This window comes from Ceratina calcarata, unplaced genomic scaffold (genome assembly GCF_001652005.2).
Source record: "Ceratina calcarata isolate Rehan_Ccalc_2016 unplaced genomic scaffold, ASM165200v1 scaffold516, whole genome shotgun sequence".
Classification (NCBI taxonomy): domain Eukaryota; kingdom Metazoa; phylum Arthropoda; class Insecta; order Hymenoptera; family Apidae; genus Ceratina; species Ceratina calcarata.
This window is the reverse complement of record NW_017176191.1, coordinates 4,518-18,355: the sequence shown is the minus strand read 5'-3', so window position 1 is coordinate 18,355 and position 13,838 is coordinate 4,518. Positions and strand designations below refer to the sequence as shown.

The window sequence follows — 13,838 nt, the reverse complement described above, 5'->3', positions numbered from 1 at the left end:
ATTATTCTTTCTACTGATTGTGCAATTTATTTCTTCATTTGTTTGTTCTTTCTTACAAACAGGATGTTTGCTTTGTTGTCTTCTTTATAAATGAAGGTTTTATTCCAGTTTACATATTTTCTTTATTCATAAATATCCTTTTTTCTATAATTTTTCATATATACATAAAAATTTATTAAACTTCTTAAGCGCGGGCACCGTCTAAAGTTGCTATGTTACCGCCGTGATAGCCGCGAGATGGCCGAAAAGGATTTTAGCAGTCTGTCCTTTACTCGGAGTTTCTAAGGTTTCTCCGCACGAGGTCTCCAAGATCAATTCGGAGTTGGCCCTGTTAGTGGACCGTCGCTCCTGTATCTGTATACGCTTAAAAGTATCAACAGTACATGTAGTATAATCGTAGAATAAGCACGTGGGTAAAAGTACTGAGAAGTTCAGTAAGTAATTAAAGTAATTAAAGTAATATAACTTTTATTTTAATGATACTATAAAACTTCCATTTTAGTCAGTATCACAGGAGCGAAGTTGACAAATTAGTACAGCCACGAGCAAAAATTAACACTTGCACTTCGATTTTGCTTTATTAACAACGTATCGTCGAATCGTCAAAAGAAGCGCTTGGAATAAAATCAATCTCGCTCGGTTTACTGTATCGAAAATTTGTTCAAGAATGGTGAAAAACACTAAGACAAAGAATGCTTTCTACTTCTTCATGCTCGATTGGAAGGATCAACAACGAACTCCAGGTAAAAGTTTGAAAGAAGTTAGTGCAGATCCTAGATGCAGCGAAGAATGGAAGAGCCTTCCATTGATACGCAGAGATTGAGCAAAATACAGGATGAAGAAAGATTCGATAAAAAGAACTCGATCGGGCAAAGTTTGAGGGAGGTTAGGCTGCAAGAATGTCGGGAGGAAGAGTTTCGACAAAATATGTTGCAGTACATATCTTCTGTTGTATCGTTAGGATTAAAGCATAACAATTTGAGGAACCTCAAATTCCTATTTATACATGTGAATTGGTTCTATATAAAAGAGATAGGAATTAACAAATTCGAGTACGGCCCAGCTGAGTTTGCAGTCGCAGAGTTTAGTCTAAAGAATGGAATAGAGAACGTATACCATGAAATATTGAGAATACCGATACCGTTAGGATGGAAGGGGGACGCGATTAAAATTAGTGAAGAGACACACCAAATACCTATAAATTTTTCAGAAGGTGAAAGTAACTTTCATCTTATGTATACGAAATTGGTCAAACTTTTAGAATCTAACAAAACTGGAAACAAATTTCCTCCTTTGTTCACTATAAAGAGTACGACGGATGCTGTCAACTCGTTGCTACTTATGATGACTGAAGCTGCTAATCGATCTGTCGATGATTTTCAAGTTTATTCATTAGAAGCGTTGTTCGCGGAATTGCGAAGTTCCGTTGTTGAAGCGAGGGATGGCCAGAGTATCCCGCTTGTCGTTGCTGAGATTGAATTTGGGAAAGATGTATTTGCCTTCATACGTGGTGCTGAATGTAATTTTCACAAATTACTGGACAATACATCCCAGTACTGCAGCAAGTCCGTAGTTACGCGATGGGGATATACCATTTGCGACTATTGTTGTCAATATATGGATATAGACATGATCGAAGGTGTTCATTGTCCGATTTCACTATTAGATCATCAGCAGTCAAAGGCCAATGATATTGACGTAGTAAGTACGTCCATGGAGCGTTTGAGCACCGAGCACGGTAACCAGGTAAATGTTCTTGAAACGAACGGTGTATCTCGCGACCACAAGATGAGAGTATCTGAAAGAACAGATGCAGAAGAGATACGCAGACGCGTGAGATGTAAGCCGCTGAAAATAATTGACCATAGTAAGGTTGCTGAAAGTAATATCTCGAACTCTACACACTTAGAACGACCCTTGCGGTTGCCAAAAACGAAACCAATCTCTGTGATGTTGGAAGAAAATGTCCATCCGTTAAACGAAGTCAGGTTTCCGTCGATGGGAAGGGGAATTAGGATTAAAGAGTCAATAATAAAAATTCAGTCTCCAGGAGAAAGTCACGCCTGTCAAACATCAAGTTTTTGACAAGACAGAAAGAAGTAATTATTGTTTGTTTTATATAAGGCTGTATTTGTTAATTTTTTACTTACATACAATGTATAAGTAACAAGCCTTCTATATGAATAAAGTATTACTTTCTAACTTTTTTATTTCATGTCTATTTTTAGTTTTACTCATAAAACTCATTTTACTATATTAACGAGCATACAAATGTTCGCCGCCATAAATAAAATATTAAAATCGAAGAATCGCACGAAAAGAAACAGTTGGAACAAACACAAGATATTTGATTTAGTGTTATTTAAAAATGATGTACACTTAATAGTTTAGTGAAATGATGTTACATTTTTACATTAAATTGAGAAGAAAGTAAATTAAAAATAGTGCCTGGATTTTGAAATTTTATACATCAGTAATAAGAAATACTCAAAAGATAATAAGAGAAATATTCATGATTAACGCATGGGAAACCTCTGAATAAGTTGAAAGTGTAGTAGATATTCTTAAAACACAATGTTTGAATGAGAACAAGAAAGTAGTTAAATGATTTTAACAATTATTTTATCGTATTCTAATTAAAATATGTCTTTTAGATCGAGTAACTATACAGTAAAATAAGGAATTGCACTATATTTAAAAACCGTATTATTCTTTGCGGAGATTTTACAGCCAGAACAACTTTAAGAACACGATTTTGTACGAACAGTTTCTCTATTTTTTTTGCTTTTGCTATGAATTGCTGCTGTAGAAGAGCTAAAACTATTTAAATGTCTAAGTAACCAAACTTTCATAGGAGTTGATATAATCTTTAACACTACAATAATTGATACAATACTTCGTGTGATTGGTATTGTACAATGTTTCATACAATAATTGATGTAAAAATTGATACTGTTTCAGTTAATGATTAATTCAATATTTAATATAATATTCCATTTAATAGTTGATATAATATTTGGTAAAATAATTGATATAATGTTCCTTAGAATAGGTGATCTATAAATTGACATTAATTCCTACAATTTTTATTTAATAATTCAAATAACGTATAATATATAATACAATATTTCATATAACAAGTGATACATTAATTTCTACAATATATTTCATACAATAATTAATATAACGGTTGATCTAATAATTGATGTATATAATTTTCGAATATTATCATATCCAATAAACAGACTGCACACTTGAATTTTCAATAAGTGCCTAAACAATAAATGTTTTTAAAATTAATAGAAAACAGCAAAAATGGTGGCTATTCTAAAGGAAACTAAAGCGTACAATTCTTATTTTATAATTAAGACAGTTATATAATAATTAATATTACTATTAACCACGTCAGAGAAATACATGGTGCAGTTCAAGACATTCACATATAATCGACATTCCAAATGAAATAAATAACGCGAAGCGTCACACAGTGGCTTCTAAAGACACAGCGCTGCAGCTCACACATCTCCGAAGTACCTACCGCTCCTCAAGAGGAACTTAATGACTAGACTGCGGATTTTACGGAATTATAAGAGAATTGAGTGTGCAGAAATGATAAATGCTGTGTATAAGGTATTAAACAATTCAGAATATCAAAAGCTGAATGGATATTTCAATGTTTAAATCATCAAATAAATATTTATGTAAAACACATCTTTTAAATCGGTATTATAAATGTTTTATCTTGCGTAAAGATCTGCAGTCTAACAACGAGAAATTGATCTGTCGACGTACGATAATGAGTATAAGAGGAGTAAACCTTGCATTCTTATTCTCTTTCTGTCTGCAACGTTGTTCAGTTGATCGCAACAGTTCTTGACGTACTGTATACTGAATGCTGATTCACTCAAATTGACTGTTTTAAGTCTCAGTAGGGACAGAACAAATTCTTTGAGCCACCGGTGCGTTGCAACATTCTGGGCGCTCTCCATGTAACAATCCACTACAATGGTTGGCATCAAGCAGAAAACTGATGGTTTCGACAGTTATATTAGCCAGATCTGTAAATCTCTAGAGTAAGACCATTCTTCCCAACATGGCATGTGTGTCTATATTATACAATCGAACAGAAAACGTTCTGTCATTTTTTACAATATCTACTATGTTATTCTGATAGAGTTCCTCATGCTAGAAACAAATCTGGAAGCATAGTTATTCTGCCACGCATCGTTTCTGAAAAATAGATGTCTTTGTAAAAATTAATGATTTTCGAGAAAAATAAGGTATTACATGAAAAATGCTGACAGCGTGAGGAAATTCATTTTTAATCAAAAGATAGAGGAGACTTGGCACAATACATCCATGTAAATCACTATCTATTTTCGTATTTTATGTAAAACACATCTTTTAAATCGGTATTATAAATGTTTTATCTTGCGTAAAGATCTGCAGTCTAACAACGAGAAATTGATCTGTCGACGTACGATAATGAGTATAAGAGGAGTAAACCTTGCATTCTTATTCTCTTTCTGTCTGCAACGTTGTTCAGTTGATCGCAACAGTTCTTGACGTACTGTATACTGAATGCTGATTCACTCAAATTGACTGTTTTAAGTCTCAGTAGGGACAGAACAAATTCTTTGAGCCACCGGTGCGTTGCAACATTCTGGGCGCTCTCCATGTAACAATCCACTACAATGGTTGGCATCAAGCAGAAAACTGATGGTTTCGACAGTTATATTAGCCAGATCTGTAAATCTCTAGAGTAAGACCATTCTTCCCAACATGGCATGTGTGTCTATATTATACAATCGAACAGAAAACGTTCTGTCATTTTTTACAATATCTACTATGTTATTCTGATAGAGTTCCTCATGCTAGAAACAAATCTGGAAGCATAGTTATTCTGCCACGCATCGTTTCTGAAAAATAGATGTCTTTGTAAAAATTAATGATTTTCGAGAAAAATAAGGTATTACATGAAAAATGCTGACAGCGTGAGGAAATTCATTTTTAATCAAAAGATAGAGGAGACTTGGCACAATACATCCATGTAAATCACTATCTATTTTCGTACCTTTTATTATGGTAAATAATTGTTAAAATTTGAAAAGAGTTGACGCGAGTATTTTACATGTATTTCAGTATAGCAGATAAAGAAACCACGTACGAAAACACGTAATACTTCACTTGTTTCGAAAATCAAATTGGGCATCCAATAATCCAGATTCTTTGCTTAACAAAGGATTTTATTGTGAATGAGATTGTTTTTATTGAATGATTGTATGTGTTTGCATAAGAATAGTGAAGTATAAGTGCAACATCTGGATAAACGAAAGGAGGGGTAAGAGGCAAGTACGTTATGATTTCTTATCCACATATCCAGCTGCGCGAAACTTTTTTATTTTTTTTTATGCAAAGACAAAAAGTAAAGAACTATTACAATCGACAAATCTTTCACCATACACGCGTACCACTTTCCTCATAACTTTATGACATTCACCATAAATGATAACCATTTCCACTTTCTCTGCTACTGTGTAACGCATAACTTGAAAATTGAACACTCAGATTAAATATTACGAAGCTGTACTCCAATCGACACAACGAACCACTTGTTACTCACTACGTGGAATTGGTAGAGATATATTAGGAGATGTCCTACGGAGACCTACGTTCCCATTACGTTTCGTCGACGTTACGCTGCCATTACGTGTAGATAGACTTTTACTTCTTTTGAATTTTGGGAAACTAACACATACACATAGCTGGCTCAATTTCATAGTTACTAGCTGTACTTAACGACCTCATATTTGTGCACAATTTTTGATACAATATTATTTCTTTATTATTAATGTTTTGCTGTTTATTATTTTATAATATTATTACAAAGTTTTGTTCTAAGTATAAATTGTTGTATTGTAAGTTATTATTATAATTAATTAATATTTGACTACTATAGATTCTATCCATTACTACTTTATACATTTGATCACAATTAAATTAACATATTTTTAGTTTTTTATTATAATGAAGTATGTATTCCTGTAGACGACAACGCAAATTTTATCTGTTGAAACTAAATAATTTGTCGCATAACGAATAACATATTAATAAACGCATTATTAAAAAATATTCAGACTCTTTATATTTATCCATATTTCTTAATTACATTTCTTCAACTTTAGATAGTGTTTACAAATGTACATTCAGTAAGGCGTAGCAGAGCTACTCAGCATAGGCTTTGGCGGGCAAGGGCAGCCTCGGTGCCTTCGATTGCCCGAGGGCATTCAGAAGTGGGGACCGGCCTTCGTGGTTCAGATAAGATAAGCCAGGCGCTCATGAGGAATTATTATATTCATGCAAACGGCAGGGAAACCGATTTCTCAATTAGAATACAATAATTAACTAAAAGACTTGGTGTCCTTGTTGGACCTCGTTGGTCACTTGAACACATTAAATGTCAGGCTACAAGGCAAAAAGAAAACAATAATTGATTTATTTCACGCTATACACGCTTTTAAGATGAAATTAGATCCTTGGGAAAAAAATTTACAATCCGGGAGTACAGTCCATTTTCCTAAATTAGGATCACTATGTGCTGATAATACTTACGAACACTACCCGACCGTACTTCGTGACCGTCACGATGAATTTACCGATTTTGCGATATTTTAACAATGGAAAATGATTTTGATTTAATATCTTCTCCAGTTAATTCCATCTTTTTAAATCCATCTTTAGTTAATTATGAGAACGTATCCCTACATTTGCGAACGGAGTTAGATTTAAGATGCGACGGAGTTCTGAAATTTCAATACGAGTAAAATTTGCACAACTTACTAGATTTCTACAGGGTGTTACCGCGAGATCAGTATCCGCAAATACGTACAAAAATGCCGCAAAAATTTTATGTGTTCGGCTTAACTTATTCGTGTGAACAATTATTTTCTATAATGAAAAGGACGAAATCTGTTATTAGGAATTCATTACCACACTAAATGTTCATTAATAGTTCACTCATGTGAAACGTTCGTTTCAAATATAAAACACACACATGTATAAATTATATTGTATTTTTGCGAATAATATGAATTTTACTCATCTAAAAAATAATTTGTACTTCATATGCGCCCGCGGTAACGAGATACTCTGTCCGTACGGACAAAGCCTGAGCAGCTCTGGCGTAGAGTATACTTCGAAATATTAATTATTATTCTAAAATCATTACGATCAATCAGAAATTTTGAACAGGAAACGGAAAAGTTAGAATATTTCGTTCGACGTGCGATTAGTTATTTCCAATCCTGAAAAAGGAAAATCTTATCGGCAAATCGGTGCTCTTTTAAAAAGGGAAAGTACTGCGGTAGACTTTATAAGAAGGTACAATTGTGAAGATCCGATAGAGTAAATTCCTCAAAAGGGATGGCCAAAGATCCTTGATCGAAATAAACGGAATATTGTGAGGAGAATAAAAAATTGTCCTGATTTAAGTGTTCTATGTTAATGCTGAATTATTTGAAGAGTCAGGAAAGAAAGTTCATCCACATACGATATGTCGAGTGTTAAAGGAATGTGGACATGATATACACTACAGTGACACGCAAAAAGCCATGTAAATGAGGCGAAGACAAAGAACAATCCTGGTGGAGCGATGTTGTTTTTGCCGATGAAAGAAAATTCAATTTATTTGAACTTGAATGGCGAAAAATATTGTAGTTGTCATAAGCGGAATCAAGAACTCAATTTTACAACAATTAAACACAGTGGTGGAAGTATCATGGTGTGGGGTTGTATTGCGCCGAAAGCAGTTGGAGTTGGTTTTTATAAATTTAGTTAGGGATATTAATAAGTCCTTAGACATTTTAAAACAAAATTTAAAAAAAAGTGTTACGACAATGGACACTGAAAACACATTTACATTTTATTAAGATAATAATGACCCGAAACATAAAGTCAGGATAGTTCAGAAACATCTATTATATACATAAAGTCAGGATAGTTCAGAAACATCTATTATACACATAATTGCACTCGCGTGTTACATCCACCACTACAATCACCGGAGTTAAATCCAATTGAAAACTTGTGAGATTATCTGAACCGGAAGGTTCGACATGCAGCAAGTACGTCGAAGGAAGAAGTAAAACAAAGCTTATTAGAAGAATGAAAGTATGTCACGTAAAATTATTGTCAATGTTCCGTTCGACGGAACAAACTAGAAAGTGGAGAGTTGGGATAGTTTATGGCGAGTACGTACGGGAAGGATATTTTTTAGGATTTAAGTTACTTTTTATTTTCATAACATTTTCCTTAGCAGCATGTTATGTAGTATCTTCTCTGTTTTACTTTTATTCGATAGTCGACCTTGCCATAAATTAAAGTTCTGAAGGGTCTTAAGCAATCGTCCGGCTTAACGGTCCGTCATGCGGCGACCACTTGGACGAATTTTACGCATTCGTCCAGTCCCTTCGAAGGTTCCACATATTTGGGAGACCTCAAGTCCCACTCCGCTACGTAATAGGAGGGATTTTGTAAAAACATGCGAAACGCTTGACGAAGAACAAGGCGAACCAATGGCAAGATCAACTATCCCCAAAAAACAGCGTCCAAACTAATGAAGGGCGACATAGGTTGGACAAAGAGCTGAAGACACAAGATAAGCGTTTGTGCTTTGATCGAAGTTAGTTTTTCGACATCGAGCTCTCGACAACGAACTTTCGACAACGAGTTTCCGCGTCGAGCATACATAAGACGCTCATTTGTGTCTTAACATTCGAAGACAATCATTCATGTCGAGCATTCGCGACAATCATTCGCGTCGAGGTTTTCGAGAACATTCGCGTCGAGAATATTAATTTGGCATGCATCAGGTGAACAAGCGACGCACCAGTCAAATTATAACTAACATTAGAACATGTAACTAAACAAAACGGTTATCCGAAGAAATATTAACATTTGAAAAATTCATATAATATATATGTATTTTGTATGTAAAATCATCGTAAAAAATTAAATGTCCAAATATATTCGCAACGCGCAAATAATACATTTCCTAATATATTATTTGTTATACGACAAATTATTTAGTTTAAATAGATAAAATTTACATTGTCGTCTAGAAGAATACATGCTTTATTATAATAAAAAACAAAAAATACGGTAACTTAAATGTACAGAATAGTAATGGATAGAATACTGTAGTAGTGTTCGAATATTAACAAGAGTCACTGTACATTGTTGCATTATTAATTGTTCTATAAATTGTTTCGAAGTTTTTTAATAATTATTTGTTTATTAAATACGATATTACGGTGTACGTTAAATACTGTAAATGTAATTTTTGTTTTATGAATACTGTTAAAAATTCGAGTAAGACAGAGGGATCCGCATGAGTTCTATGCACCTCCGCATAGTATATTGAGCGAAGCAGGAGATTATTTCCAGGTGGAATTAACGAATTTAATTCCCCGAAAATAGAAGTAATTACGTGTGTTCGCGATAATTTAAAATAAAAGACACGTTAAGCCTATTGTTTTGTTAATAATCTTCTTGTAGCTCGCGGCCTATTTCTTACAGGCGCGAGCCATTACTTACACGGACGAGTATATGCCTGGGTTATGAGTGCAAGAGAGAGAAGTAGTTTTGTATATATTTCCTTCCGTTATCTATCATTGTCTGAGGGATTCTTTTTATCACTCTAAAAATTTTTCCCTCTGTTATATTTACATTACGAGATGTTCGATCTTGTTGGTACAAACTTAGCGACTTTAAATTAATTCTATAACGATATGTTAAGTATGTCTCAGAGATCCCAGGAGTAGGGGCAAGAGATAGGTGAAATGACTGTAGTCGTGTTTTTTTTCTTATGTTTTCATCAAANTTTGGAGTCAATAAAAATATTTTATACAAAAAAAAGAGAGAGAAGTAGCTATTAGATAGAGAGCGATGTATCGGCAATTACACAGCGAGCGGTTTACCTATTATTATTCGTGGGGTATCGTCGTTTGCGAAGGTTCTAGCAAGACATTCCAATCCGATTAAGACATAAAGAAATTCCGTCTGGCTTCCGGATTTAAATCAGCTGATTGCTGAAATACTGAGGGATCTCAATTCGTGTCAGGATAGATCGACATTCGATATTTTGCATTGAGAGGAACTCTCTCACACTTTGACCCCGTATCGGAGCGATATTCAAAGGTGTTCCTTCAAATATCGCTTGAATGCAAGTTCGCTGGTCGAGCAGTGCATTTTTATGGGGACCGTTTAAAGTCGGGAACCGTTTGCCATTTCGGTGACAAAAGCTGCATTTTGTCACGGGGCGTCGTAATGAATCAAAAATAGGAGTTAAAAAAAGCTACAGAGGGGAGTAGTTCGCTATCTCTGTTCTAAAAAAATAGGTAGATTGGACTTCGTTCCCGGGAAACCATTTTTTCCAGTAGAAATTAATTTCGATCGTATTCACGTATGAAATAGCTTGTAAAAAAAAAGACAATTTCGAATTTAGGAGTTCATTTGTTGAAGAGTCAAGTAGTAAAAGTAATTTTTGGACTTACCTTCTATCCTTTAGCACAGGCATGCCAAGGGCATGTCCAACGGTTTGAGCGGAGCCTAAATGGGGAATACGTTCCGGACGGTTAATAGTATGCGAAATGCACGCGCGTAATATATGTATCTAAATCTAAATAGTGTGAGGAGTCTTCGAGTCTCTTTCCGTATTGTCTCGATAACTACTACTCAATTGTCTTTGCACCTAATTTTGAGTAACATTTATTTATTGATTTATTTAAAGGAAATATAAGAAATATTAAAATCTACGTTGTTCTTCGAGAATAAATTTCCCAGCGATTGGACATTTAAGGTGATGGGTGCGTTTACTAAGATATTTTATCATTTACAATAATATAACATGAAGTAAATGTTTAATCAAGCACTAGATCAGATCGTTTCTTCTCAAGGAAGATACTATATCAAAATCTCGTTTACATCGTATATATATCGGATACTTGCCATAATATTTTCTACAAAATTTGTTTTATAATTGTACACAGATTTCCTTTACGTGGTTGCTAATATTTGAAATTCATGTATACACTGTTTTCAATAATACGATACACAATATCGAAATATATTTTCAACGTCTTTACAATTATATTTATTTGTATGGAGCTCCAGCTACACGCAAAAGCCCGGTATTCATCTGAGCACGAATGCGAACGAGGCAAGGCGAGTCCGAACAAATGCCTCGTTTTGTCTCGTTTGTAAAATTTTTCTTCGCGAACGAAGTCTGCCGAGGCAACGAACGAGACAGTGATCCACAGCGAACGTAATGAACGATGATCCAGCGAGATAGGCAAGGTACGTGGAACGTACACGAATGCCGTCCATACGTAACCAAATTTTTCTTTGAAGTACCGACTCCGATCGGCTCGGATCCCGAATGCCTCTGGCCTCAGTCTGTGCGGCGAACAGCCGAATGCAGTTTGCCGCGCCTCGGTTACACGTCCACATATGTATGCTCGTTCGGCCTCGCCTTGCCTCGTTCGCATTCGTGCTCAGATGAATACCCGGCTAAATATTCACTATCTTTACTTATATGACGACACGGCCTCACGGACTGCCGTACCTTACGACTACTGCGTGAAGTGAGAAGAACGATTAGAGTGGGGAGGAAAGAGTTGGACATGCTTACCGTTTAGCATCACATTAGTTCAATGTCAGAATTATTTTGAAAGCTTTCAATTGATCACAAGATTTATAAAATGGAGGTACCGCAAAATCCCTTTGGATTGCGTGTATATTTTACCGCCGTAAGCTTTCATAAGATTGGAGGAAATAGTTCCGCGCTATACATATCTGAAGGTGACCTTGATTCTGGAAAAAACGGTTGATTACAAACTTGGTACACTTGTGTGGTAAACTGGTAACTTACAGCTCTCCTTGAACCATGTTATTTTAACTTAAATAAACTCCGGATGGAACGTTCAGCAGTAAAATAATCTAACCTGACCACGCTTCGTGGACCACCCTGTATATGAGACATTAATATGTATCAATGCGCCGGATAATCTCCGGCAAGCGAGAGTCAACTTGCTGATAGTGAAGGAAGGCGAGGGGCATTCTCGAGTGACTCTGAAGTCAGAGGTTCGTCGAGCACGTGTGAAGACTGAGTGCGTAGCGTGCACGAGGCGTGTTTAGAAAGAAGAAAATCGACGAGTACGAAGTAAGTGCGCGCGTACACGTTTCAATTAAGTTTTCTAGATATATTTTCGGGCAAGAGTTCAGATTAGTACCTAAGCAAGCTTTTTACATGAAACACACGTATTTCTATTAATTTTGACAATGAACATGAATATGACAATCATTTTTGGTGGAATTCGATTCTTTTTAATCTACTATTAGATGATAATTACCAAGAACTACTACACGATCACGCTGGCTTACATAAATATATAAACATAATAGTTATCACATTATGTACATGCAACCATTTAACACATAAATCATTAATTTTTCTTTCAAGTAATTCGTATCTTAAAACGTTAATTGAAATCGATATATGATGAGATACCTTGGGAAGAGATAGAGTTTTGTTTAGATAGTTACGTTTCCTCACACATGGAACTAAAAATACATTTATGTTATCCAGCTGTATATGCAAAAACAAAGTGTTTGATTATTTGGAGAATTGGGCAGAAATTCTCGGAAACGAAGAAGAATTCACTCATCTCTCAAAAGACAAACGGTAGGAAATTGTTACAAAAATAATTCATGCTTTCTGGAACGCTTCAGACTTTAGCCTAGCCAGACGGTCGGTCGTGTATGTGTATGCACGTAGCGTGAAAGTGATAAACGTATGATTCATAAGACAGAAGCCGAATTCAATAGACTTATATATAGGGTGTCCCACGTAATACTATTCACGACTTTTCAAATACTGGCTATTCTGAAACAAAATATTTTCAAACAAAAGTAGATCGGTTTCCAATTGTAAGAAGGTCAGGAATTTATCAGTCAAAACTTTAAACGTTTTATTGAATATGTCTATATTTCTGCACGACTTCGGAAAATTCAAGGGAAGAAATACACGGTGTGTCACGTTCGACAGTCCACTAAAAAGTGACTGCTCAGTTATCCTTCGGTCCTTCGGTCCTTCGGTCCTTTCTTTCAATACGTTCTACGCAACACTTTTCCTAACGGACCGGACCCTCTGCGTCGTTATCGGGCCTTTCTCCGAACGCTCAAGTCCCAACGTATACACATCTGTTTTCCATCCGCTTGCGCCTTCGTGGCCTACGTGCTATTTACTCTTACATTCGGCTTTCCTGCAATTATGCTTGTCCTCAAGCACAATCTCTGTTTCATTTAATTTTTCTCTGGTTGCTGTAACAAATAAACAGAAGAACACATTTCTAAATAACAATCCATTAATTTGCTCAGCCGACATTGTGCAGCTTCCAGTGTCAATCAAAGTTTCTCAAATTCTTCTGTTCTTCCACTGGATAGCACCTTATTATTCAATTTGCTGTAATGTTTAACGGATCTCACACCGTTACTTTTATTTTGGTATAATCTGATGGATCGCACACCATCAACACAACATATCAACGACTAGTAGATCGAACACTACTAGCCCAGCAACTAATTTTTTTTTTGTAGTGGTCAACTACTAACTACCATTTTCATGTTGTTTAAGAATATTGGCCACCTGCCAACTATTCTTGTCATTGTTCAATAGATCACACACTATGAACTCAGTTTGTAATAATACGATAGATCAAACACTACCGTTTCAAATTTAATAGTCCAATAGATCAAACACTATTGACTTATTCCTTTAT

The 13,838-nt window shown here is 35.2% G+C and overlaps 1 pseudogene; it reads left to right on the top strand.

Annotated features, from left to right (window-relative positions):
* The first annotated feature begins 359 nt into the window (after positions 1 to 359).
* LOC108628307 (protein maelstrom homolog) lies at positions 360 to 2,111 on the top strand (annotated as a pseudogene).
* The last annotated feature ends 11,727 nt before the right edge of the window (positions 2,112 to 13,838 follow it).